Below are 27097 nucleotides of genomic sequence, written 5' to 3' on the forward strand. Positions count from 1 at the left end.
TGCCATCTATCCCCTGATCCCCTTTACCCAGTGCCATCTATCCCCTGATCCCCAGCTTAGCAGTAGCCATGAAAATAACAGTCCACATTCCATATTCCTGGTATGAAAGACAGCAGAATGGGCCTCTTTCACAAAGACATGTAATTTTTTTTTTTTTTTTGAGACGAAGTCTCACTCTGTCACCCAGGCTGGAGTGCAGTGGCACCATCTTGGCTCACAGCAAGCTCCACCTCCCAGGTTCACACCATTCTCCTGCCTCAGCCTCCTGAGTAGCTGGGACTACAGGTGCCTGCCACCATGCCAGGCTATTTTTTTGTATTTTTAGTAGAGACGGGGTTTTACCACATTAGCCAGGATGGTCTCCATCTCCTGACTTCATGATCCACCCGCCTTCATGATCTGCCCACCCTGGCCTCCCAAAGTGCTGGGATTACAGGCATGAGTCACCACGCCCAGCCAAAGACTTGTAATTAATTATTTGGTTTACCTGTCTGGTGACTCCATGGAAGAACACCTCAAAAGGATTGTCTTTATTTTGCTTAACTTAGAACTGGCTTAGTGCTTCACTGGGGCACATTGCAGGTGGAGAAGTTGAAAACATTTATGCTAATATCTTAGTTTGCTGCTGCCTGGCAGGTAACTGTTGAAGAAAACAATAGACTAGTCTAAAGGTTGGGAGGAAAAGCTGGGGAGTCTATAAGGGCTTTGAAAGGGTCCAGCATATTCCCGGAAATCTAGAGGGCCACATGCATAAGCAGGGCTGTGTATATGCTCAGGAAAGAGGGAGTAGGCTCCAAACTCTCACCACCTGTTGACCTTGATGTTCTGCAGAAGCTGGTAGTAAAGGCTAAGGCAGGGTTGTAATCTTCCTGGGTAAGAGTTCAAGGCCTGTCCTAATGCATACACAGAGGCCATGGGCAAAAACTGGAAGATATTTTGCTTCTAGGCATTTAAGGAAATCTCTGTTAATTATCAGGTGACCACTAAACTAACAAAACAGAGACTTTGGGGTGCCCACAATCTTCAAAGAATATAACATTTATAGAATTAGCCATGAAAAGTCACTAAACAAACATCTACAATACTCACCAACAACAAATACTGGGGAGGGGAGAGAGTCTGACTGCCAGAGCTATCACACTATAATATTCAAAATGTCCAGTGAACAATAAAAATTACAAGGTATACAAAGAAACAAAGTATACAGGAAGAGAAAGAAATCAACAGAAACTATGCCCGAGGAAGCCCAGATACTGGACTTCATAGACAAAGACTTAAAATCAGCTATTTTAAATATATTCAGTGACATAAACTATGTCTAAAGAGCTAAAGGGAAGTGTAAAAGAGTATCTCATTAGAGTGAGAATAATATAGATAGCAATGATAAAATTGAACCAAATAGAAATTTTGAAGTAGAATAACTGAAATGAAAAATTCTCTAGAAAAAAATTCACCTCACAGATGTCAGCTGGAGAAGAGAAAATCCATGAACTCAAAGAGATCAACTGAGACCATCCAGTCTGAGGAAGTGAAAGAAAAAAGAATGGGAAAAAACAACTGGACAGCGTCTCAGAGACTTCTCGTACACCATCAAACAAAGCAACATACAAATAATCAGAGTGACAGAAGGAGTGGAAAGGGGCAAAAAGATTATTAAAAAAAAAAATAGTGGCAAAAGAACTTGCCAAATCTGATGAAATACATCTACAAAGCTCAACAAACTCCAAGTAGAACAGACCAATAAAGTACACACCTAAATACATCACAATCAAACTATCAAAAGCTAAAGGCAAAGAGTGAATCTTGAAAGTAGCACGACAAGCAAAAACAAGTGATTCTCAATAAGATTAACAGCTGATTCCTTATCAGAAACCATGGAGGTCAGAAGACAGTAGGATGACATATTCATAATGCTGAAAGAATTACATGTCAACCAAGAATGCTGCATCCTGGCAACACCATCCTTCAAAAATGAAGGATAAATTAACATATTCCCAGATAACAAAAACTGTGAGAGTCCACCATTAGCATATCTCCAATACATGCTAAAAGAAGTCTTTCAGGTTGAAACAAAAGGCCACTCAGAATAACTCAACTTCACCTTTAGAAATGTAACACCAGGAAAGGGAATTACATAAGTAAACATACAAGACAATAAAAATGCATCTTTTGTTTGTATCTCCTTTTCTCTACTGATTTTAAGTCTTTGTCTATAAGTCCAGTTGTCAGACTCTAAAGACAACTATTGAGCAATGATTTTAAATCTATATTGATAAACACACAGTGTAGAAAGATGAAAATCTATGACAATAACAGCACAGAGTTGAAGCAGAAGAGGTATACAGAGGCAAAGTTTTTATACAATGTTCAAGTTGAGTTGGTATTAATCTAAATCAGATTTTTTTTTCCTTCATTTCTTTGAGCTAGTTTTGCCCTGGTGCCCAGGCTGGAGTACAGCGGTGTGATCAAAGTTCACTGCAGCCTCAACCTCCTGGGCTCAAGCTATCCTCCCACCTCAGCCTCTCAAAGCATCTGGGACTACAGGCACACACCACCATGCCTGGCTAATTTTTGTATTTTTTTTGTAGAGACAGTATCTCACTAAGTTGCCCAGGCTGGTCTTGAACTCCTGGACTCAAGCGACCCTCCTGCCTCAGTCTCCCAAAGTGCTGGGATTACAGGCATGAGCCACTGTGTCCAACCTAGACTGTTAAAATGCCAATAAAATCTCCATGGCAAGCACTAATAACTAAAAATACACAACAAAAGAAAGGACCAAGAAATTAAAATTGTTACACTAGAAAATATGTAGAACAAAAGAAAGAAGGTAGTAATGGAAGAATTTAAGAACAAGAGACACAAAATAAAGGAAACAAATCGCAAAATGTCAGAAATAATCTTCCTCATCAATAATTATATTAAGTGTCAATGGCTTAAACTCCCCAAATAAAAAGCAAAGATTGGCAGATCCAATTGCTATCTACAGAGACTCACCTTAGACTCAAGAACACAAACAGAAAGTAAAAGCAAAAAACGTTCCATGCAAACAGTAAACAAAAAAAAAATGAAGTGGCTATACTAATATTAGACAAATAGACTTAAGATAAAAATTGTGCTTATAGGGCACTGTATAATGATAAAAGAATCAATCTATCAAGAAGATATAATAATTATAAACTTACTTGCACCTAATAGCATTTCAAAATACATAAAGTAAAAAGTGACAGAATTGAAGAGAAAAATAAACAATTCAGCAATATTAGTTGTAGATTTCAATATCCCACTTTCAACAGATAGAACAACTAGACAGAAAATCTGAAGGAAACAGATTTGAACACAACTTATACCAACACACCTGTCAAACACTCTACCCAACAAAAGCAGAATATATATTCTTCTCAAGTGTACATGAAACATCCTCCAGGACAGACAATATATGAGGTCATAAAACAAGCCAAATAAATTTTAAAAGACAGAAATCATACAAAGTATATTCTCTGACCACAATAGAATGACACTGAGAATTAACAAAGAAGGAAATCTGGAAAGTTCACAGATATGTGGAAATCAACAAGTTCCTAAATAATAAATGGGTTAGACAGGAAAAAAAATCACAAGGGAAATCAGAAGAATATACCTTGAGACAAATGGAAACAAAAATACAACATACCAAATCTTATGGGATGCAGTGAAAGCATATACTTTTCTGAGAAGGACATTCATAGCAGTAAATGACCGCCTTACAAAGAAGTAAGAATTCAAATCAGGAACTGAATTATCCACCTTAAGAGACTAGAAAAAGAAGAACTAAGTCCAAAGCAAGCACAAGGAAGAAAATAATAAAGACCAGTGTAGAAATAAGTGAAATAGAGAACAGAAAAACGAGAGTAGGTTAAAAAAAAGAAAAAAAAACCAACAAAAACAACAAAAAAAAGCTGGGCTGGGCAGGGTAGCTCACACCTGTAATTCCAGCACTTTGGGAGGTCAAGGCAGATGGATCACCTGAGGTCAGGAGTTTGAGACCAGCTTGCCCAACATGGCGAAACCCTGTCTCTACTAAAAATACAAAAAATTAGCCAGGCATGGTGGCAGGCGCCTGTAATCCCAGCTACTGGGGAGGCTGAGGCAGGAAAATCACTTGAACCCGGGAGGCGGAGGCTGCAGTGAGCCGAGATTGCACCACTGCACTTTAGGGGAGAAAAAATGGAAACTGTCTAAAATAAAATAAAATAAAATAAAATAAAATGAGCTGTTTCACTGAAAATGGACAAAACTTTAGCTAGACTGACCAAGAAAAAAGAGAAGACTCTTAAATTACTAGAATCAGAAATGAAAGAGTGAACATTACGACTGACCTTACAGAAAAAAAAAAAAAAAGATTATAAAGGAATACTATGAATAATTACATGCTAACCAATTAGATAACTATGTGAAATGAACAAATGCCTAAACCAACTGTCAAAACTGACTCAAGGAGAAAAAAATCTGAATAGACTTATAACAAACAAGTAAAGACATTAAGATAGTAATCAAAAATCTTCCAAAGAAGATCCCAGATGGCTTCACTAGTGAATTTTACCAAATGTTTAAAGAACAATTACCAACAATCTTTCTTCTCAAACTCCCCCCAAAAACAGAGGGAACACTTAGTAAGCTATACAGTTTACTATACTTACTGGTCAGCTATAACAGACCAATATCCCTTATAAATATAAATGCAAGCATCCTCAACAAAATACTGGCAAACTGAATCTACAAGTATATAAAAAGGATTATAAACCATAACCAATTGAGATGAAACCCAGGAACACGGTTTGTTTAACATATGAAAATCAATTAATGTGATAAACCATAAGAATAAAAGACCATTAAAAAAACACAAAAATCTCAACAGCTGCAGAAAAAGCATTTGACAAAATCTAACGCCCTTTCCTGATTAAAACAAACAAAAAGAAAACACTCCACAAACTAGGAACAGAAGGGAACATTCTCAATCTGATAAAGGACAACTATGAACACCACACAACACATTTAAACTGAAAGGTTTTCCCCCAAGATGAAGACCAACACAAAAATGCCCATTCTCACCACTGCTATTCAACACAGCAATGGAGGTTCTAGCTAGGGCAACTAGGCAAGAAAAAGAAGTAAAAAGTGTCCAGATTGAAAGGGAAGAAGTAAAACTATTTCTAGTTGCAGAGACATATGACATGATCTTATATACAGACATCCTAAATCTATTAAAAACTTTTTATGCTAATCAATGATTTCAGCAAGGTTGCAGGATACAAAAATCAACACACAAAAATCAGTTGCATTACTAATCAGTAGCAATGAACAATCTTAAAATAAAATTAAGAAAACAAATTCATAAAAGCATCAAAAACAAAATATTTAGGAATAAATTTAATCAAAGAAGTACAAGACTTGTATATTGAAAACTACAAAGTATGAATAAAAGAAATTAAATATCTACAGAAATGGAGAGAAGTCTTGTACTTATGGGTTGGAAGACCTACTAATTGTTATGATGGCAATATTGCCCAAACTTATCTACAGGTTCAATGCAATCCCTATCTGAACTTCAATGGCCTTTTTTTTTCTTCCAGAAATGGAGAGTTGATTTAAAATTCATATGAATTTGCAATGAACATGGAATACAGGCAAAGTAATCTTAAAAAGAATAAAGTTGGAAGAATCACATTTCCCAATTTCAAAACTCTGTACAAAGATGTAATAATCAAAACAGTGTGGTACTGGCGTAAGACTAGACATACAGACTCATAGAATTGTGAGTCCAGCAATGAGTCCATATATTTATGGTCAGTTGATTTCAACAAGGTATCAAGACTATTCAATGGGGAAAGAATAATCTTTTCAACAAATGGTGCTGGGACAACTAGGTATCATTACACAAAAGAATAAGTTAGAGCCCTACTTCACACTATATACACAAATTAATTCAAAATGGATCAAAGGTCTAAATGTAAGAGCTAAAATTATAAGTCTTAGATGAAAACATAGGTGAAAATCAGTGTGACCTTAGATCAGGCAACTTTTTAAAGATACAATGCCAAAAACATGAATTAAAAAATACACTGGCTTCATAAAAATTAAAACTTGTGAGTCAAATGACACTATCAATAAGGGAAAAGATGGCCTTCTAAATGGTAGAAATTGTCCACAAATTAGATATTTCATAAGGGTCTAGTATCTAGAATATATCTACATATATACATACACATACATTCTAGATACATACACATACACTCTCTCTCTCTCTCTCTCTCTCTCTCTCTCTCTCTCTCTCACCAACAACTCAGCAATAAAAAGACAACCTAATTTTAAAATGGGCAAAGAATGTTAATAGACATTTCTTCAAAGAAAATACACAAATGACCAAAAAGCACATGAAAAGATGTTCAACATCGTTAGTCATTTGGGAGATACAAATAAAAAAACACAATGGGATACCCATACCAAATAGGATGGAGTCTTAGTCTGTTTTCTGTTGGTATAACTGAATACATGAGACTGTGTAATTTATTTTTTTAAAAAATGGATTTCTTACATTTCTGGAGGCTGGGAAGTCCAAGATCAAGGGGCCACAGCTGATGAAGAACTTCTTGCTGCTGGGGACTCTCTGCAGAGTCCCAAGGTGACACAGGGCAGCAATCACATAGTGAGAAGGCTGAGCTTACTAGATTAGTTCTCTTCCTCTTCTTATAAAGCCACTAGTCCCAATCCAGTGATAACCCATTAGTCCATTAATTCATGAATGGATTAGCCCATTCATGAGGGCAGAGCTCTGATGACCCAAGCACTTCTTAAAGGCCTCACATCTCAATACCGCCACATTGGGGATTATGTTCCAACATGAGTTTTGGAGGGGACAAATATTCGAACCACAGCAGTTGGCTAAGACAGTAACAAATATAGGCAAGGACAGAGAAATTAGAATTCTCTACATTGCTGGTGGGAGCGTAAAATGATACAGCCACTGTGGAAAAATGTTTGGCAGTTCCTCAAAAGGTAACACATAGAGTTATCATATGATCCAGTAATTCTACTCCTAGTTATCTACACAAGAGAAATAAAGATATATGTCTACACAGAAACTTGTATATGAATATTCATAACAGCATTATTTATTTATAATAGCCAAAGAGTGGACACAACCTAAAAGTCCATCAGCTAAAGAGTGGATAAAAAAATATGATAGTATATCCACATAACAGAGTATTATTCAGCCACAAAAAGAAAATGAAGTGCTGTTACATGCTACAATATGGATGAACCTTGAAAACATATTAAGTGAAATAAGCCAGGTACAAGAAGCCACATATATATGATTCTATTTATATGAAATGTCCAGAATAGGCAAATCCATAGAGACAGAAAGTAAGATCTGTGTCAGGGATGTTGCTAACCATCCTGCAACACACAGAACAGCCCCGACGGCAAAGAATCATCCAGTCAAAAAATGTCAATAGTCCTGAGATTGAGAAATTCTATTCTACGGTGAAGTTTAATCTATTAAAAAGCAAAAAATAATCAATCATGAGAAAATACATTAATATCATTCTGTTCCAAACTTACTAGAGCACTAATTCCTCATTCATTTTGACACGATCAGATCAAAAGGTGAAGGAGTATTCAGTTACCAGTTTCAAGTTTAAAGTGCACCTTGGAGTTCACCTATTTTAAGAGTCTTCAAAATCTGGCAATCTTCAAGCTTTTTTTTTTTTTTTTTTTAAATGAACCAAGCTAAAAATTTATAGAAGAGCAGATTAAACTGGAATCTGGCTCTTTCCAGTTCTTTAGTTTAAGATATTGAACAGTTCAGTGGATCTTTATAGTAACAGTCCCTCCAATCCTTCTGCCCATGCTGCCCCGCAAAGATGGTTTTCTGCTACCTATTCACAAACAAGATTCCCAAGTAGCTCAGAAACACTTTGAGGGATGCTATCAATGTATTATGATTGTTCTCTTCAGCTGACTTTATAGCACCTTGGAATAGCATCCAGGAAGCAAGGACAAGATGGTACCCCCTTGCATACACTCCAGACAGAAGAAACCTACTTTTTGTTTATTTAGGACCTGAAAAATATTAACTTCAAAGAATAATGCATATTATCATTCTTCTCAAATTCACTAATTATAAATATGTCTTTATGGTTTAGCCAACTTTACTTAAAATGAGGGGATACATTAATTTTGCAAATGTTTCTTCTAGAGCAGAATAACTTGAATTTCTTAAACTGCGTATTTACAGAAGGGAGTCAGGAGACATGAAGCCAACATATTAAGGACACTGGCTACAGACTTGTATATTGTAGAATACCACACTGGTCCTCCCAGCCTTTAGCAAGGTTGGCATTTAGCTGAAGCTGTATTGGTCTTGCTTCAGCCTATTACTGTTTCTACTCCTATTCAAACACCTACTTATTTGAGCACCTTCATGATAGATGCAGAAACACAAAAATTCCCACTTGGAAATTTTTACTGACTCATTATTTCAAAAAAAAATAGCAACTGAGGAAAACAAACTTTAAAGAAAGAGAAATTAGGTCTGTATAAAAGCAAGATATCAGGAACCTATAAGTGGTTGGAAGCTTTGCATCTGAGAGTGAAGGCAATCTGATCCTAGAGATCTATCAATTCAAGATAAAGTTGTTAAAATCTGTCCTTTAAATTTTCATGGATTATCTAGACCATAGCAAGTACCTGTGCAAGGCATGAAGGATATTAACAAAAGTATAGAAATATACTAAATGTTTTCCATGTGTCTTTCTTTGATATTTAACTAAGTCCTTAATTAACCAAAGACCAGAAAAGGGGGAAATTTTGTTTTAGATTAGATTGTGGTCCTTAAAAATAAAATGTTTGCTTTTGTCATTATATGTATATCTTCTATAATATTAGGTGGCTCCCTGAAGGTTATCAAATTAGTAATACCATAATTACCAAAATAAAACGTGTTTATCTTGGAAAAAAATTCAGAACTTTGAAAATTCCTTTAATTCCAACATTTCTATTCCATTCTGAAAAGACTGCTCTTGCTTTTGACTTACAGCTAAAGCAGATTTTTACTACATAGTCTAGCACCTTATTATAAATCATTTTGGTCTCTTCATATTTCATATCAGTCTTTTCTGTTGCTCCTGTAGACTGTAAACTCCTGGGCAGGAATCTGGCTTTTTCTTTCCAATCCTTACTAAGACATAAGAGTGCTGAAGGCAGAGGATCAATGCTTGTTGACATTGTCCACAGTAGAAACTGCAGCCATGGTGATCAGGAGGCAGAAAAGTATAAAGCAAAAGAACCCTGTGCTTGGCGAGAAGAGCCCTGGGGTCACACCCCATCACTGTCTCTTACCAGATGGGTATCATTGGCCAACATGTTTCATCTCTCTTACCTTTTATCTCTTTATCAATAAAGCAGTGGTAGATGATACCTTTCTTTCAGAGTTATTGTTAAATGGGATCACAAATGTGAACATTCTGTAAATGCTAAGAGTTCTGTGTGACTATAACTTATTATCTATGCCACTACTGCTAAGGTAAAATACTAATCACATTTTTCTTCTTTCTCAAATAATTGTTTACCTATACTCAAACTGTTGAACTAATCTTTTCCAACTTCTTCCCAACCTCTGTTCCTTAGTGTTCATTTAACACTAAAAGAGCAGTCTCCCCCTATATTCAGGAGACCCCCAGTGGATGCCTGAAATCACAGGTAGTACCAAACACTACATATACTTACCTTAAATGCCTTTTTCCTTTTAACTAAGCACTTATGCACATTGGCTGCAACTTTTGCAGTTTTAGATATGACAGCAAAACCAGCATGCATTTATTCTTCATTCTTCACAATTTCATGTATAAAAGATTCATTCTTATCATAGATCTTAGCAGTCTCAGCATATGATTTCTTTTCTTTATATGTAAGTCTAGACTTTTCATTTTTTACTTAAGGGAAGCTATTTACAGCTTCTCTTCGGCATATCTGAATTGCCAGGATCACCGCTCCTGCTCTTTGGGGCCACTATGAAGTAAAGTAAGGCTTACTTGAACCCAAGTGTTGTAACACTAGAAGAGTCAATCTGATAACCTGGATGGCTACTAAGTGACTAAGGGGCAGGCAGCACCTACAGCATGGAGACGCTGAACAAAGGAACGATTCACATCCCAGGTGGGATGGGTGGGACAGCATAAAATTTAAAACTCATCGATTCTTTATTTATATAATTTTTCACTTAATATTTTCAGAACACAGCTGACTGCAGATAACTGAAACCTTGCAAAGCAAAACTGCAGATAAGGAGGACTACTGCGTAAATTTTGAAATTCTTCGCAAGGGTTCCCTGTGTTTTACCACAGCTGGTCGCCATCCGGTTTATCGAACATGAGCCCTTAAACTTTGTTGCAACTTTTAACATAAAAGTTGGGGAGGCTAAAACTGACCCACAACAGGTGTCCCTTGTACAGTACAACTGTTCAGAAACTTTTTACTGCCATTCTGTTCAACAATCACAATTACTGCTCTGACTTCTAAACTACACATGTATAATTTAACATACTTGGTTTATTCAGTACCAGAAAAGCTCCAGAATACCAAAAAAAAGTTTTCCTTTTAGGAACTTTGCAACCAATGTTTATTCCAAGTCCTAATCTCAATGTCTGCATTAAAACAGAACAAGCAAAAAATAAAAACAAAAACAAAAAACTGCCTTGACTTCTAAATTTTTTTTGAAAAAACTATTAAATGGCACCAAGAAAAACTAAATGTAAATATTTCACACCTACCAAACTGGCACAAATGTAAAAGACTAGCACTAGAAAAAGTTGATGAGAACACTTATAACGCTGCTTGGAAACAATTTGGCATTACCTAGTAGAAGCTGTAGATGTGTATGCCTTATGATCTGGTTATTCCACTTCTAGGTATAATTCCCTTGGGGAAAAAAACTCTTATAAATGTGTTTCAGGAGACATTTTCACAGCAGCACTGTTCAAAACAGCAAAACTCTGGAAGCAATCCAAGTGTCCACTGATGGGACTAGAGAGAGAGGTATGTACTGTATTCATTAAAAGGCTTAACAAAGATATCTATAAAAAAGCTTCAGTTTACATGAATTAATCTTACAACGTTGAGTTAAAAAAAGTTATAAAGACTACATTTATTGGTGGGTGGGGGACTGGGGGAGGGATAGCATTAGGAGAAATACCTAATGTAAATGACGAGTTGATGGGTGCAGCAAACCAACACGGCACATGTATACCTATGTAACAAACCTGTATGTTGCGCACATGTACCCTAGAACTTAAAAGTATAATAAAAAATAAATAAAGACTACATGTGATTCCAAAACATAAAGTTAACACATATAAAACTAAATAATGTATTATTTAGGGATATGTAGATAGGTAGTAAAATCATAAAACAAAGCAAAATAATGCAAAAAATATGACATTTACTATTATAGTCCTGCAGGTGGGAAGGGAGGGGGATGTGACTGGGAAGGGGCATCCAGCGAGCACCAAAGGTAATAGCAATGAGCTGTTCCTTAAATTGGGTGGTAGGTACAAAGAGGTGTTATTTTTTACACACATACATATAGTTTCCTATGTGTATGAAATAAATAAATTTAAAAATATATGGTGCCTATGGTATTATACAAAAAAATGTGTTAAGATAAGCTCTCAACTTCAGTTACTCTTTTCTGTCCTTCAACTTCTACAACTGTCTTATTTTGCCATTTTATTGATATATAAAGTATTATGCTACTACCTTCATTGTTTTTTCAGGATGATCATTATTCAACATTTACATTAATTTCCCCAGATTTTAAATTGTTAAAAATTTGCCTCAGCCTCAGACTGGCTTGGGGAATGTTTTACAGTGGAGCAAATGAAAAGAAGGCCTTATAAACATAGTGAGTAAAAAAGACATGATCAGGTGGGTGATCATCTAAATTTTCTAGAGAGTTTTTAGTAACTCTGATTCTTGGGTTCTGCCCCTATAACTTTTAAATGGGGGCGAGGGCAAGGAGGAGAGACAGTGTACAGAAATCTATTTTTTAAGCCCAAATGACAGGGCTTCAAAACACAGTGAGTCAAAAAAAAAAAAGAAAAAAAATGAGTCAAAAAGATACTAGATTCAACACTTCACCTTGCCAGGCTCCAGGCTGACATCAGGTCAGCAGCTATATTTGAACACAGCTTCCACAAAATCCTTCGGAGGTGCTCACTCTTTAAATGCCCATGATATATTTTTAAGAGACATAATTTGTATGCACACACACACATGCATGCACTCACATGTATTTTACAAATCACTATATTACTCAAATTTTTTGAAAATAAGAGATTATGCAATTTTATTTACAAGTAAATTATAAACCTCCAGAAAGTATAAAAAGTATCAAAAGTAAGCAACAGCCAGGCGCAGTGGCTCACACCTGTAATCCAAGCACTTTGGGAGGCTGAGGAAGAAGGACTGCTTGAACCCAGGAGTTTGAGACCAGCCTGAGCAACATAGTGGAATCCCATCTCCACACATTAAAAAAAAAAAAAATGGTTTTTTAATTAGCCAGGTGTGGTGGCACATGCCCATAGTCCCAGTTACTCAGTAGGCTGGCGCAGGAGGACTGCTTGAGCCTGGGGGTAGAGGCTGCAGTGAGCCATGACTGAGCCACTGCATTCTAGCCTGGGAGAAAGAGTGGGACCCTGTCTTAAAAAAAAGAAAAAAATAATAAGAAAAAAAATTAGCAGGTCCTGTTTTATTTGGTATCTATAGTTTGCTGTTTCTCTTTCCCAAGTGACTTGGGCCTTCATATTCTACTGATTTTCTAGAGACTCCATCTTATAACTTGGGATGATTACCATGAAGTGATGAAAACTACAAATCTCAGTAAAGGGATGCTGGCATGCAGGCAGACACTAGATTCAACAAATCACCTTGCCAGACTCCAGGCGGACATCAGTTCAACAGCTATATTTGAACACAGCTTCTCCAAAATCCTTCCCGGGACCTCAGTCTTTCAGCTGAGGAAGTCTAGTCATGCCACCTATTTTTAAATGGAAGATTTCGGGAATTTTATGCAGAACAAATTACTGAAAGTTAGTCATAGAGATGACATAAAACTTTTAAAAGAAAAATGTAAAAAAGCTATGATTTAATGCTTCTGAAAACACTTAAGACAATTTCAAAACCTTTCCTTTCTAAGATTTAAAACTAAAGAAAAATCTGAAACAGCCAGGGGGAAAATACACATACACATATACAAAGATACATACACAGATCAACACTGTAACACTATAATAGCTACAAAAGAGTCAAAATTCTTTTAATAGGAGCCTCGTTAAATATATTATGGTATACCCATATGGCTATTAGAAAAAACGAGGTAGATTTGTTTGGACATGGAAAGATGTCCATGATACATTTTTAAGAGACATAATTTGTATGTGCACACATCACACACATACACGCTGCTCACATATATTTTACAAATTAGATTGTTATTCAAAATTTTTAATATAAATTATGTACTTTTATTTAGAAGTAAGTTGTCAACTTCCAGAAATTATAAAAAATATGAAAAGTAACCAAAAGATTAGTACCCATGCTAACAGCACAGAGCCACTTGACAATTTCTGTGAGAAATCTACTTCCCTGAGAACTGTTTAAACTACTGGAAAAATTGATCAAAGAGGAACATAAGGGTTAATGTATAAAGTGCCTTTTTTAAAAACTAGGGGAAAATCCTGTTTCAAAACAATCATGTTACATTCTGAATAGTATCTGGATGAGTATTTGGGAGAATACAAAACACTGGACAGGGTTTGGCATTTCAAAAATTTTCACGAACCACTTCTATTTAAACTAACATGCTAATAAGCATAATGCTCTATGTTATATTTTCATAAATTATCAATGTCATTTAGCTTTCAAGGGAGGCTCCCTGAAATTAGATTTATGCCAATGAGAATTATTCTAAAGCAAAGTAAGGAAATTTTTTACCCATCAGAAAGCTGAAAGATGTGGAGAAAAAAAAAAGTTGGCATACACCTTGGATAATCACAGGAAGTCAAAAAAGTTTCTGACACACAAGGGTAGTGTTTGACACACCGGAGTAGTGGGAGAAACTATCAACAAAAAAGTGTTTGACACACAAGGGTAGTGGGAGAAATAAATGGATGAGATGATACAGTGGAAGGAGGCTGGACCATAACTTTTTGCTGTCTCACAAATGCAGCTGGAACCAAAGATTGTTAGAATGGGAAAGAATTGTGGATAAATTCTCAAGTGAGAACACAGACAACTAAGCAGGGCTAGGACATTCAGAGCACCTCTTTACTTCTTGCACATGATTCTTTCCATGACACCTAGTGCCCTTCTCCATCTAGAGCTACCTCTATATGTCCATGTTCCTTCTCTCTAGGCTCATGACAGACCTCTGGAGAAAGTCAGGTAGGCCTGCTGCTTTTGGCTTTATTATGATGTAACTAGGGCATGGACTATTTGGCTATTGTGGGATTCTCCTCATGTTATCAGGGTTCCAACTCACATAATCACTTCCTTAGCAACAGAATTTATTGGCGTATTTATTGTCCTTCTTAGAGCAGTAGTTCTAAATGTGGGTGATCATCCAAAATTTTTAAGGACTTTTAAAAAATCTCAGATTCTTGGGTTCTGATCCTGTAACTCTTAAATGGGGGTAAGAGTGGGGAGCGAAGACAGCATACAGAAATCCATATTTTTCTTACTGCGTTCCAGATGTAGTTATGTACCACTAGTTCTTAACGCTAATTTTGATTGATTCACCATCTGTGACTTAAGAATATCAGGGCTTGGATAAGGTGCAGTGGAGGACTGGAGATTTAGAATGAACGATAGGGGGAGGGAGGAAAAACAAGGCAGCCATTGCTCTATGGGAGAGACAGATAGGACTGGTTTCCCGTGTGTGTGAAGTAGGTGCTGTGATCTCAGTTACACTGGGGAGCCTCTTTTGTCTCAAAGTATCGCTCATCAGCTTTTTATTAATGCCTGAAATTCCATCCTTATGATTTCATTCCTTCAAGTTATGTCATTTGTTAAATAGAAATACCCCTTACTTCTCAGGATTCCACTGTAACCTGTCCCTAACGAAGCATAAATTCATTCACTTCTTTTTAACAATCCACTAAAACAAAGCAGGTTTAGGAGGGCACTGTACTCCTTGATTTGGCAGAGAAGAAGGGGGTGCCATCCCCCCCGCCAAAAAAAGGCCATGACTCAATATGATGGCTTTTGCAACTTGCCTTGGGCTAGCCTTAGGGCATTACCTATGAATCTGCTGGTGCCAGGATGATACTTGACCTAGAGGAAATGTGAATTTGCATAAGGAAGAACCATCTGACGATGCTCTGGGCTATTCTTTAGCCCACACTCACTTTACCATTCTCTGACCTCCTGGTATATTCTTCAGCACCTGCTACAGTTAATTGTTTCTTAATTATTTCATGTGTCTGCATCATGTCTCTCTAGCCAGATACAGGCTCCTTTGAGGTCAGAAAAAACACATGATTTATCTTTCCTCCCTATGAGCACGTAGTGCAGCACTGAAAAGATACAAGGTCCTTAGTAAGACCTTCATTGATACATCCTATCAGCAGGTAATACAGGGAGAAACATTTTTATGGCTATCTCTTTATGATCCTCCCATTTCTGAACACTCAACTCGACTTGCCTCTCAAGTTTCTCTTCTTTCCAAGTAACTGTCTTTCCCAAATTAAGAATCTTTCTTTGGTAGTCCATTTTTGTAGGTTTTGCAAAAATGTATTGACATGAATTAGCATTAATCATTTGGGAAAATATCCTTGGATCCCAAATATGTCTGAGGGAGTTTCCGTTGATTTATGGTTGAAAGTAGTCTTTGAAATTGGGGGCCAGGTGCAGTGGCTCACACTTGTAATCCCAGCATTTTGGAAGGCTGAGACCAGAGCATCACCTGAGGCCAGGAATGTGAGACCAGCCTGGGTAACAGAGCACTACCCCATCTCTACAAAAGTCAAAGGATGGCGGTGCACACCTGTAGTCCAAGCTACTTGGGAGGCTGAGGTGGGAGGATGGCTTGAGCCCAGGAGTTCAAGACTGCAGTGATCCATGTTTGCCCCACTGCACTCCAGCCTGGTGACAGAGTGAGACCCTGTCTCTTAAAAAAAAAATACAAAATGAATGAAATTGGGAAATGTCAATTAAAAAAGCAAAGACTGCAATCCATAAAGGTTGGCTGGCAGTTTAACTTAAAAACAAAAAAAAAAGTAAGGGCTTCTATGCCGAATGCCTTTATTGTCTACACTAAATTTTATCCTTAATAAAAAATTACACCCAAATGTTACCTTCTTTTCTTAGAAGAATGTATAATTATTAAACATGAAAGGTAGCTATAGTGCAGAAAAATTCACAGACTTGCTTGTGTTCACAAATAGATAACGCCAGAGGTGGTAGTCTCCGTTTCCAGTTCTTTGAGAACACTTACCTGGTACCTCTCCTAAAAGAGGCATTAACTCTAGTCAACATTTCTGACTGTCTGAATTCTGAGATATCTGGCCCTTTGTATAAGTTAATCTAGTTGTACTGTGTGTGTATGTTTCATCTTTTCTATTACTACTAGTGGGATGAATTTAGGTGTTTAGTCCTCACCGAATATGACAACTATGTTTAACACAAGAAATTCATGTGATTTTATTTCTATATGGCCCTTTTACTTTTTTAAAAGCAGTCAGCTTTCAATTGTTAATGTGGAATGATACTGTTCTTCTTCCTATCTTATGTAAAACCTGATTTAAAGAAGTGATAATTGCCCAATCTTGTATTAAGGCACCCAGTGTGTATGGGATGGACCATAATTCTTTAAAAAAAGAAACCTACACTGGGACTGTGTCTAATGTTACACCTCTCACCAAATGAATCACAGAGAATCCTACCCCAAGGAGACTTTTGAATTTGCATCTCTTAACTCTGAGCCTCAACCATTCTTTTCTTACAGGAAAATACCCCCAGTGAGTGGTCACTTTATTCTGAGGCCACAATTAGTAAAATATTTCTCTTCCCTTCCCTAACACACTTTATCTTCCTTTTTAATTCAAGGAAGATACTGAGTCTTACACCTTGAATGGAGTGTGGGAGCCAGGTTTGCAATAATAAAAGCAGTTACATAAGTGCTTTGTATTTACCTAGCCCTTTCTTTAAAATACATAAAGAATCTGAGGTTCAGGTGAATCAATCATTACTGAGTGCCTATCAGGAAGATTAACTTCTGCGGGATTGCAGAAATAAGTGATGGAACTGGAATCTGAACCTTTGTTAGTCTCTAAATTACAAGTTTTTATCCTTCTGTCACAATGGTTCTGTCTTTCCACCACAGGCAAGGTTCATGAACAATTCGATATCACAGAAGGATCAGAATTTTAAATACGCCTGATTCCTACAACCACTGTGACAAATTGCAAAACAACAAAACAAAACAAAACAAAACAAACAAAAAAAAACCCACACACACACACCCCTCTCCCTACAGTCACACTCCTTTGCAGTGTAATTTACAGCTCCTTCACCCACTTGAATCTAGACTAGCCCTGTGATTTGCTTTCACCAATAGAATGTGGTAGAAATATAGTTGTTCCAAGCCTAGGTCTTAAAGAGTTCTGCACGGTTCTGCTGGTTCTTTTGTAACTCTGATGCTACTGTGTGAAAAAGTTAAGGGCAGCCTGCTGTCACCATTCATTGCTACAGCCATCCAGCCAGCCAGCTGATAGCAGATACACTGAATGTGCCCAGCTGAGATAAGTTGAGCTTGGCCAGATCAGCAGAACTGCCCACCTGATTTATAGACTCATGAGGAAAAATAAATGGTTATTTTAAAGACACTAAATTTTAAAAGCAGTCAGCTCTAAATTGTTAATACGGAATGATACTGTTCTTTTTCCTATCTTATGTAATATCTCATTTACAGGAGTGATAATTGCCAAATCTAAGTGTGAAGGCACCCAGTGTGTTTGTTATAGAGCAAATACTAACAGATACAACAAACATAGCTACTTTGAGCAAGCAGAGAAAACAAAAGATTGCTTATAAAAGAGGGCCCCAACATGGAAAACCTTGATATTAAGAGAAATGTTTAACAAATCCTTAATTATTTGACTTAAAGTTTCAAAGTAAGGCTGAAAAATAAGACCTGATCCATTCGAGAATTTGCAAGGTGCTTCGGTGTGTATAATAAATCTACTTATAAACATCAGTAATTATGTATTTGAAAATCTACATTAAGAAAGTAAAATCCTTTTCATTGTGGGATTTAATTCACACTGAATCATACAAAAACCAATTTTTTAAAAGTCCTTATTTGAAGAGGTAGAACCTTGGTATTATGACTTTCAGAACGTTAGTATTCTTTTTAAGAAGAAGTCAAAGTAATTGGAGAACAGAAGCAATGATGTTCTTTCTAAAACCCCAAGAACTTCTCAAGACATGAAAGGCTTGCTCTTCTTCAGACAGTTTTATTCTAATTTACCTTAACCCCAAGTTCCTCAGAGGTTCAAGTAGTTGATGAGTGACTGAGAGAGGAACTTGTGTAGATTACAGGGCAGGAGGGTCGGGGAAGAGGGCCAGATAGGAAGCACATGCATCACATATGCATTTTTCAGTTCCTCTTCAAGCTTACGGCTGAAATATAAATCTGATAATGGTACCACAAGTTTAAGTCTTCACTTCCTAACTATAATCAAGTAGTTTGAAAGTTACGCCATATGTAACAGACTGACAGCTAGTATCATACTCAATGGGGAAAAACTGAAAGCCTTTCTTCTAAGATCTACAACAAGACAAGGGTGCCGACTGTTACTCAACATAGTACTGGAAGACCTACCCAGAGTAATCAGACAAGAGAAAGATAAAAAGGGAATCCAAACTGGAATGGAAGAAGTCAAATTATCCTTGTTTGCAGACTGTATGATCTTATTAGAAAAATGTAAAGACTCCACTAAAAAACTATTAAAACAGATTCAGTACAGTTGCAGAACACAAAATCAACATACAAAAAATCAATGGCATTTCTAGATGCCAACAGAGAACAATCTAAAAAAGCAAGAAAGTAATCTTATTTACAACAGCTACAGATAAAATAAAACACCTAGGAATAAACTCAACCAAAGAAGTGAAAGATCTCTACAATGAAAACTGAAAGATATTGAAGAGGACACAAAAAAATAGAAAGATATTCCACGCTCATGGATTGGAAGAATCAATATTGTTAAAATGTCCATACTACTCAAAGCAATCTACAGATTCAATGCAATCTTTACCAATAAATATCAATGACATTCTTCACAGAAGTAGAAAAAAAGTTCTAGAATTTATATGGAACCACAAAAGCCCCAGAATAGCCAAAGCCATCCTGAGTAAAAAAAAATAAAACTGGAGGAATTACATTATCTGACTTCAAATTATACTACAAAACTGGAATAACCAAAACAGCATAGTACTAGCATAAAAACAGATACACAGACCAATAGAACAGACTAGAGAACCCAGAAACAAATTCATACACCTACAGTGAACTCATTTTCAGCAAAGGTGCCAAGAACATACACTAGGGAAAGGACAGTCTCTTCAATAAATGGTGCTGGGAAAACTGGATATCCATAGGCAAAATGAAACTAGACCCCTATCTCTCACCACATATAAAAATCAAATCAAAATGGATTAAAGCCTTAAATCTAAGACCTGAAACTAGGAAACTAAAAGAAAACACTGGGGAAGCTCTCCAGGACATTGGTATGGGAGAAGATTTCTTGAGTAATACCTCAAATGCACAGACAACCAATGCAAAAATGGACAAATGGGATCACATCAAGTTAAAAAGCTTCTGCACAGCAAAGGAAACAATAAACAAAGAGACAACCCACAAAATGGAAGAAAATATTTGCAAGCTACCCATCTGAGAAGGGAATGATAACCAGAATATATAAAGAGTTCAGACAACTTAATAGGAAAACATCAAATAATCCAACTAAAAAAATGGACAAAAGATCTGAATAAACATTTCTCAAAAGACATACAAATGGCCAACAGGTATATGAAGAAATGTTCAACATCCTTAATCATCAGAGAAATGCAAATCAAAACTACAATGGCATATCTCACCCCAGTCAATTATATCTCACCCCCACAAAGCATGCCTGCATCAAAACATGCCCTGTACCCCATAAATGTATATGCCTAACTATATACCCATAAAAATTAAAAATAAATTTTAAAAATAAACTGAAATAAAGTTATGATCATAATGAAGCCAGTTTGAGATCAATTAATGAAAAAGGCTTATGAATAGGGTGTGGTTTGGCACAATAGAGTTCTCAAGTAAAAACCTTTGGCATTAAGGAGTTGCCTAATCTGAAACCACATCACTAAAAACTTCAGGAGTGCTTTTTAAGTGCCAGACACTGTGCTATGCAGTTTACATAATTTTGTAACGCCCATTTTAAAAGTGAGGAAACAGTTTATAGGGTTATGAATTTGGTCAAGTTCACACAGTTGTTAGTCAGATTCATACCCAGGGAATCTGAAGAGTCCTAATTCTTACCCACAATATTGGATCTTAGTTTCCTCACATGAAGTGAGATCTGGATACCAAAACTAGCTCCATTTGGAATTCTACGATTCTTTGACAATGACAGGAGCATGCTCCTTAGTGGTCTGTGTACTGGGTACAGGGATGAAGACTGGCACCTTTCACTAAAAACAAATGTCCCTGGGGTATATGCTGACACTAATCCCTATATCTAATCCTTTCCTCGTATATGCAAATACAGAAATGGTGAGGCTAGCTTGGGAAACAAGTCTACTGCCCACAGTCTTCCTGGTCAGTTCACTACCTCTCAGGTAAGGTCTGCCTGTCTTTGGGCTTTCTCTTCAATTCCTGGCAGAGTAGGCACTAAGTAAATGCTGAATGAATGGAAAAATATTCCACAGTTTCTGCTGGAAAGAGCCTGAAATTGGATGGCATTTTTAAAATGTGTCCTACAAATGTCTTGAATGTAACACCTTTAAACCATAAGCTCCAGAAAGGCAGAAACAACTTCAGCCTTGTTCACTGTTGTATCCTCTGCAGTTTGAACTGTGTCTCACATATAGTAACTGCTCAATAAAAGTGCTGTTCTTAATATTGTTACTAGATTCTTACCATTCCAGTTTTCCCTAAGAGAAGTAAAATATATGTATTAAAGGCAAGGCCATGCTATTTGCTTCCTCTGTGGTTCTTTGTTCAAACAGCCCTACCTAAATTGAGTACCTTAACTGCTAGGTGGTATAGTGAAAACATTCCTTGTCCTTAAGGAGACTGGATTTACTTGGAGATAAATTAGAAATATATAAACATTATTAATTCAACAAACATTTATTGGGTACCTACTATGTGCTAATGGCAAATTTAGGTAGAAAGAACTGTGTGGTCTGTGGCTGCCAGAGGATACTATCAGATGAGGGAGGGGGGCTATGGCCTGGACTCCATAAAGGAAAGCATACAGAGTAAGTAGCATTAAATTGGTTTTGAACATTACATATTGCTAAAAGCACAGAGAAGGAGCTTGAATTCCAGACTGCAACAGTCTTTAGCTATGTTATATGGCACACTGATATGTTGTGATCAATTTTAGAACTCATGGCAAGGAATTTGTTAGTAATAATGATTTATATATTTTTATTGTAAAGAAAAGTGTAAACACTGCCAGGGGGAACTGTGACTTGCTATAATCCTTGAAAAAAATAATTTGGAAATATCTGTTAAAATTTTAAATACACATACCCCTGATTCAGGAACCCAACTTTGGGGAAATCTATTGTATGAGTCCATTTTCACACTGCAATAAAGAACTACCTGTGTCTGGGTAATTTATGAAGAACAGAGGTTTAAGTGACTTACAGTTCCACAGGCATCACAGGAAGCATGACTGAGAGGCCTCAGGAAACTTAGAATCATGGTGGAAGGTGAAGGAGAAGCAAGCACATGTTTACATGGCAGAGCAGGAGACAGAGAGAGAAGGGGGAAGTGCCACACACTTTCAAACAACCAGATCTCATGAGAACTCACTATCATGAGAACAAGAGGAAGTCTACCCTTGTGATTCAATCACCTCACACTAGGCCCCTCCCTCAATATGTGGGGATTACAAGTGATTGAGATTTGGGTGGAGACACAGAGCCAAGCCATATTATTCTGCCTCTGGCCCCTCCTAAATCTCATGTTCTCACATTTCAAAACACAATCTTGCATTCCCAATAGTCCCCCAAAGTCTTAACTCCTTCCAGCATTAACTCAAAAGTCCAAGTACAAAGTCTCACTGGGTCAAGGCAAGTCCATTCTGCTTATGAGACTGTAAAATAAAAAACTAGTTACTTCCAAGAAAAAAACTGGGGTACAGGCATTGGGTAAATGCCCCCATTCCAAATGAGAGAAATTGGTTAAAACAAAGAGGCTACAGGCTCCATGCATGTCCAAAAACCTGAGTAGGTTTTTGCAGTAGTCATTAAATCTTAAAAATCCGAAATGATCTCCTTTGACTCCACATCTCACATCCAAGCCACACTGACACAAGGGGTGGGCTCCCAAGGCCTTGGACAGCTCCACCCCAGTGGCTCTGCTGGGTTCAAGCCCCTGCGACTGCTTTCACAGGCTAGCATCGAGTGCCTGCAGCTTTTCCAGGCACATGGTGAAAGCTGTCAGTGGATCTACCATTCTGGAGTCTGGAGAATGGTATCCCTCTTCTCACAGCTCCACTAGGCAGTGCCCCAGTGGGGTCTCTATGTGGGGGCTCTAACCCCATATATCTCCTCTGCACTGCCCTAGCAGAGGAGCTCCATGAGGGCTCTGCCCCTGCAGCAGACTTCTTCCTGGACATCCAGGCATTTCCACACATCCTGAAATCTAGGCAGAGGCTTTCAAGCCTCAACTCTTGCCTTCTGCACACCCACAAGCCCAACACCACAAGAAGGCTGCCAAGACTTGAGGCTTACCCCCTCTGAATCAACAGCCCAAGATATCTCCTGGCTCCTTTTAGCCACAGCTGGAGCTGGAGCAGCTGGGATGCAGGTCACCATGTCCTAAGGCTGCAGAGAGCAGTGCAACCCTGGGCCTGGCCCACGAAACCATTTTTTTCCTCCAACACCTCCAGACCTGTGATGGGAAGGGCTGCCACGAAGGTGTCTGACATGCCCTGGAGACATTTTCCCTATTGTACTGGCTATTAACATTTACCTATGCATATTTCTGCAGCTGGCTTGAATTGCTCCCCAGAAAATAGGCTTTTCTTTCCTACCACAAGGTCAGGCTGCAAATTTTCCAAATCTTTATGCTCTGCTTCCCTTTTAATCGTAAGTTCCAACTTCAGACCATCTCTTTGTGAACACATATGACTGTATGTTGTTAGGAGCAGCCAGGCAATATCTTGAAAGCTTTGCTACTTAGAAATTTCTTCTGCCAGATACTCTAAATCATCTCTCTCAAGTTCAAAGTTCCACAGATCTCTAGGGCAGGGGCAAAATGCTGTCAGTCTATTTGCCAAAGCAAAGCAAAAGTGACCTTTGCTCCAGTTCCCAATAAGTGCCTCATCTCCACCTGAAATCACCTTAGCTTGGACTTTATTGTCCATATGATGATCACCATTTTGGTCAAAACCATTCAACATGTCTCTAGGAAGTTCCAAACTTTCCCTCATCTTCCTGTCTTCTTCTGAGTCCTCCAAACCATTGCAACCTCTGCCCATTACCCAGTTACAAAGTCACTTCCACATTTTCAGGTATCTTGACAGCAATGCCCCCACTGTCCTGGTACCAATTTTCTGTACTAATCCATTTTCACAGTGCTATAAAGAACTACCTGAGACTGGGTAACTTATAAAGAAAAGAGGTTCAACTGACTCATAGTTCCACAGGATTAACAGGAAGCATGACTGTGAGGCCTCAGGAAACTTACACTCACAGTGGAAGGCAAAGAAAGCATGTTTCCACATGGCAGGGCAGGAGAGACAGTGAGTGAAGAGGGAAGTGCCACACATTTTCAAGCAACCAGATCTCATGAGAACTCACTATCATGAGAAGAGCAAAGGAGAAGTCTGCCTCCATGATTCAATCACCTTTCACCAGGCCCCTCCCCTGATATGCGGGGATTACAATTTGAGATGAGATTTGGGTGGGGACACAGAGCCAAACTATATCATCTATGCTTAGGAAAAAAGTTGCTATTTGTAAAGGATACATAGAAAAGGGTGTTTATTAGAAACTTGTTTGTAGTGGCAAAAATTATGACACCACCTGAATAGAATATCGTATAACTATTTAAAAGAATGGGATCCGCGTCTGTTGACCTGGAAGGATGTCCAAGGTGTGCTTGTTAGGTGAGAAAAGCAAGCTGCAGACAAAAGGGTATAAGATAATCCCATTATTTTATTTAAAGGCAAGCAACCCAGAAAATATCATATATGTCTCTGTTTATGCTTATATAATTACAAGGAAATGTGGAGAATAAGGGGAGATGTGCAGGAAGAAATAGGAAAGGAGAGGTGACGGAAATAAGTTTATTAACATTTTGGGGTATTTTACAGATGGAATGAACACATTATTTCTGTAAATTCTGAAGGGGCATTTGCAAAAAGAAGAATAAATTTTAAAAAGAGTCGATTCAAAGACTATCCCTATAATGCTCACTTACACTCAGATATGCTTTCTTGGATAAAAGACTATGTATAAGCCAAATCCTCCAAAGGTTATGGACAATTCCTGTGGCTACCCACCATCTATCAGCTGGCATATGGGTTGTGGTACAAAGATGGAGAACCACTATGCTATGAGCAACAAAACCACAGACACTTTTTGATCAGGGGAATAACACTGAAAGTGGTGTTCTAGGAAGATTAATCTGGCAGTAGACTGCAGAATGAATTAAGAAGGGAGAGGGGAAAACTAGAGAATTAGGAGACTACTGGTAAGAGTGGTAAGAGTTTGAATTAGGGTGTGGCCAGTTTTTTCCTGTTGTGTTGACTTCTCAGGGAACAGAAACTTAATTCCCTTCTGGCTTCCAGCCTTTGTACCTTACTCTTAACCAAATCTCAGGGTCTTTGTGTCTCAGAAGTATGTTTCTTATTATCTGCTTTAATTACATCTAAATTTCAAATTTAAGGTTCCTTTTTTAAAAAAATATAAACGAATTACTAGTAATATTGTGCCATTTAAGATTTCCCTAATTTATCTAGCTTTGATTTTTGAGAATGTTCACGTTTGAAGGATTGGTTTCAACAACAATAATCACTCATATATTTATGTTATTCTATTCCGTCTCTTCTATGCTAGTTGATATGACAACTACCCTCTCCCTGCCACATTTTAAGATTGTTGTCTCCTCATTCTTCAGCTATTCATTATTTTTTGTGGCTGTTCTCTTCGGTTGCCTTCCAGAGCCCTGTCCTTGTCCCTCCCCTCTTTTTTCCTCAACATTAGAGCAGTTCATTCTTAAATGACCTCATCTGATTTTCTTGCTATAGCTAACACCTACTTACCATGCATTTTCTCTTTTCTGACTGTCATTGCCATATTAGGTTGAACTCTCCCATAACTCTTAGTGGAAGAGATGAACTTATCCTACCAACCCTTTGACTGTTATATACTATAGATGGAATAAGTGAAATCTAAAACATAAATAAGCTGAAAAAAGATACTTTGAAAATTCAGGCAAAAATAAGACACCCCTCCTCTCTTAGTGATTACATACACACTTATTTGAAAAATGAGGAAACCAATTTCTTGCCTGACCTTCTAGGTAAGTCAGTACAAACATACATTAGACTCATCTGCTTAAACAATCTCAATTCTTATAAAAGTGAAAAGCATAAAGCTTCTGCTACAAAAGTTCCTATACTGACAATTTACTATAAGTTACTGCGTTGAGCAAGCTTTTACCAACCAACCAAATGAAAACACCCTCTAACCCTTCATTTACAAACATTGGCTAGTCTAATTTTTCAATGGTAAACAGACCAGAGTTATTCCAAGAAATTATGAAAAGCAATCCATTTCAAAGTCTTAAAGCAAATTTAGAGACTGACAACAATTGAAAATACATCTTTATGTACACTTCTCTCTGTATTCATATACACCTGTCAGTCTTAAGGCTTATTTCTATCTGGGGAAGATAACCTGGGCTATCATCTCTCTCAGTGATATTCAGTATCTGCTGACATTTTTCTTACTCGGGAAAGATTAGAAATATAATCCATTCCTATACATCTTTTTGGTGTATATGTCAAATTTTGTTTATTTAGGTATTCAACATGTGTTTGTAGAGGTCTTACTATAGGCTAGACACTATTCTAGATGGTGGCATACAGAAGTAAGTAAGGCAGACAGTATCACTGACCTCACGGAGCTTACATTGTAGCAGGTGAGCAGATAAGACACAATTAGACAGATGATGTTAAGAAGATGGAAAGACTATGTGAAAGATGCTACTATTTCAGAGAGAGCAGTCAGAGATCTCTTTTACAGAGCTGACATTTAAGTGAGAGAGTAAACTATGTGGGTACCTGGAGAAAGAACATTTCAGTTAAAACTTCCTCAGATTTGAGCTTATACACTGGGGAGCCCAGAAAGAGGATTATTTCTCCTAGAGGGTAAGGATATTCTTAAGTGACTAGAAGAAAAAAATACCTTGTACCTAGGGTACACAAACTGAGGTTATGGTGAAAGTCATGTATTCTCCTTGTCTTGTATCATGTAGTATTTGATGACAATATGCATCCACATAATACTTTCAGCCATTAGTTGCTGAAGTCTCCTGTTGGCTCATTCCTATCTACTCAGTCCTCATCTAGTCAACTAATTCTTTCCATCTTTTCTTTGTTTCATACCCCTTGTTGCCCCTTTTCTTATTCCAAATAGTTGAATAAAATCTTGTTTCCCATTCATCCATGCAGTTCCTCCATGAAATTTCAGTTATGTCTTCCCAGGAAGGAGCTTGAGATCCTTCAAGCTCACATTTCAAAAAGCAAATTGAGGGAGG

General features: G+C 37.4%; 1 protein-coding gene and 1 long non-coding RNA gene across 7 annotated transcripts in view; one reads left to right on the forward strand and one right to left on the reverse strand.

Annotated features, from left to right (window-relative positions):
- Window positions 1-10391, forward strand: part of LOC135971442 (uncharacterized) — a 60373-nt gene extending 49982 nt beyond the window's left edge. Inside the window, exon 3 of the long non-coding RNA XR_010587654.2 lies at window positions 10272-10391. This is a non-coding gene — a long non-coding RNA (uncharacterized lncRNA). The remainder of the gene's footprint in view (window positions 1-10271) is intronic.
- NR3C1 (nuclear receptor subfamily 3 group C member 1) overlaps window positions 1-27097 on the reverse strand; it is a 456123-nt gene that overhangs the window by 83656 nt on the left and 345370 nt on the right. The gene's annotated exons all lie outside the window — the stretch shown is intronic.

The sequence above is a fragment of the Macaca fascicularis genome, chromosome 6, assembly GCF_037993035.2.
Source record: "Macaca fascicularis isolate 582-1 chromosome 6, T2T-MFA8v1.1".
Lineage (NCBI taxonomy): Eukaryota > Metazoa > Chordata > Mammalia > Primates > Cercopithecidae > Macaca > Macaca fascicularis.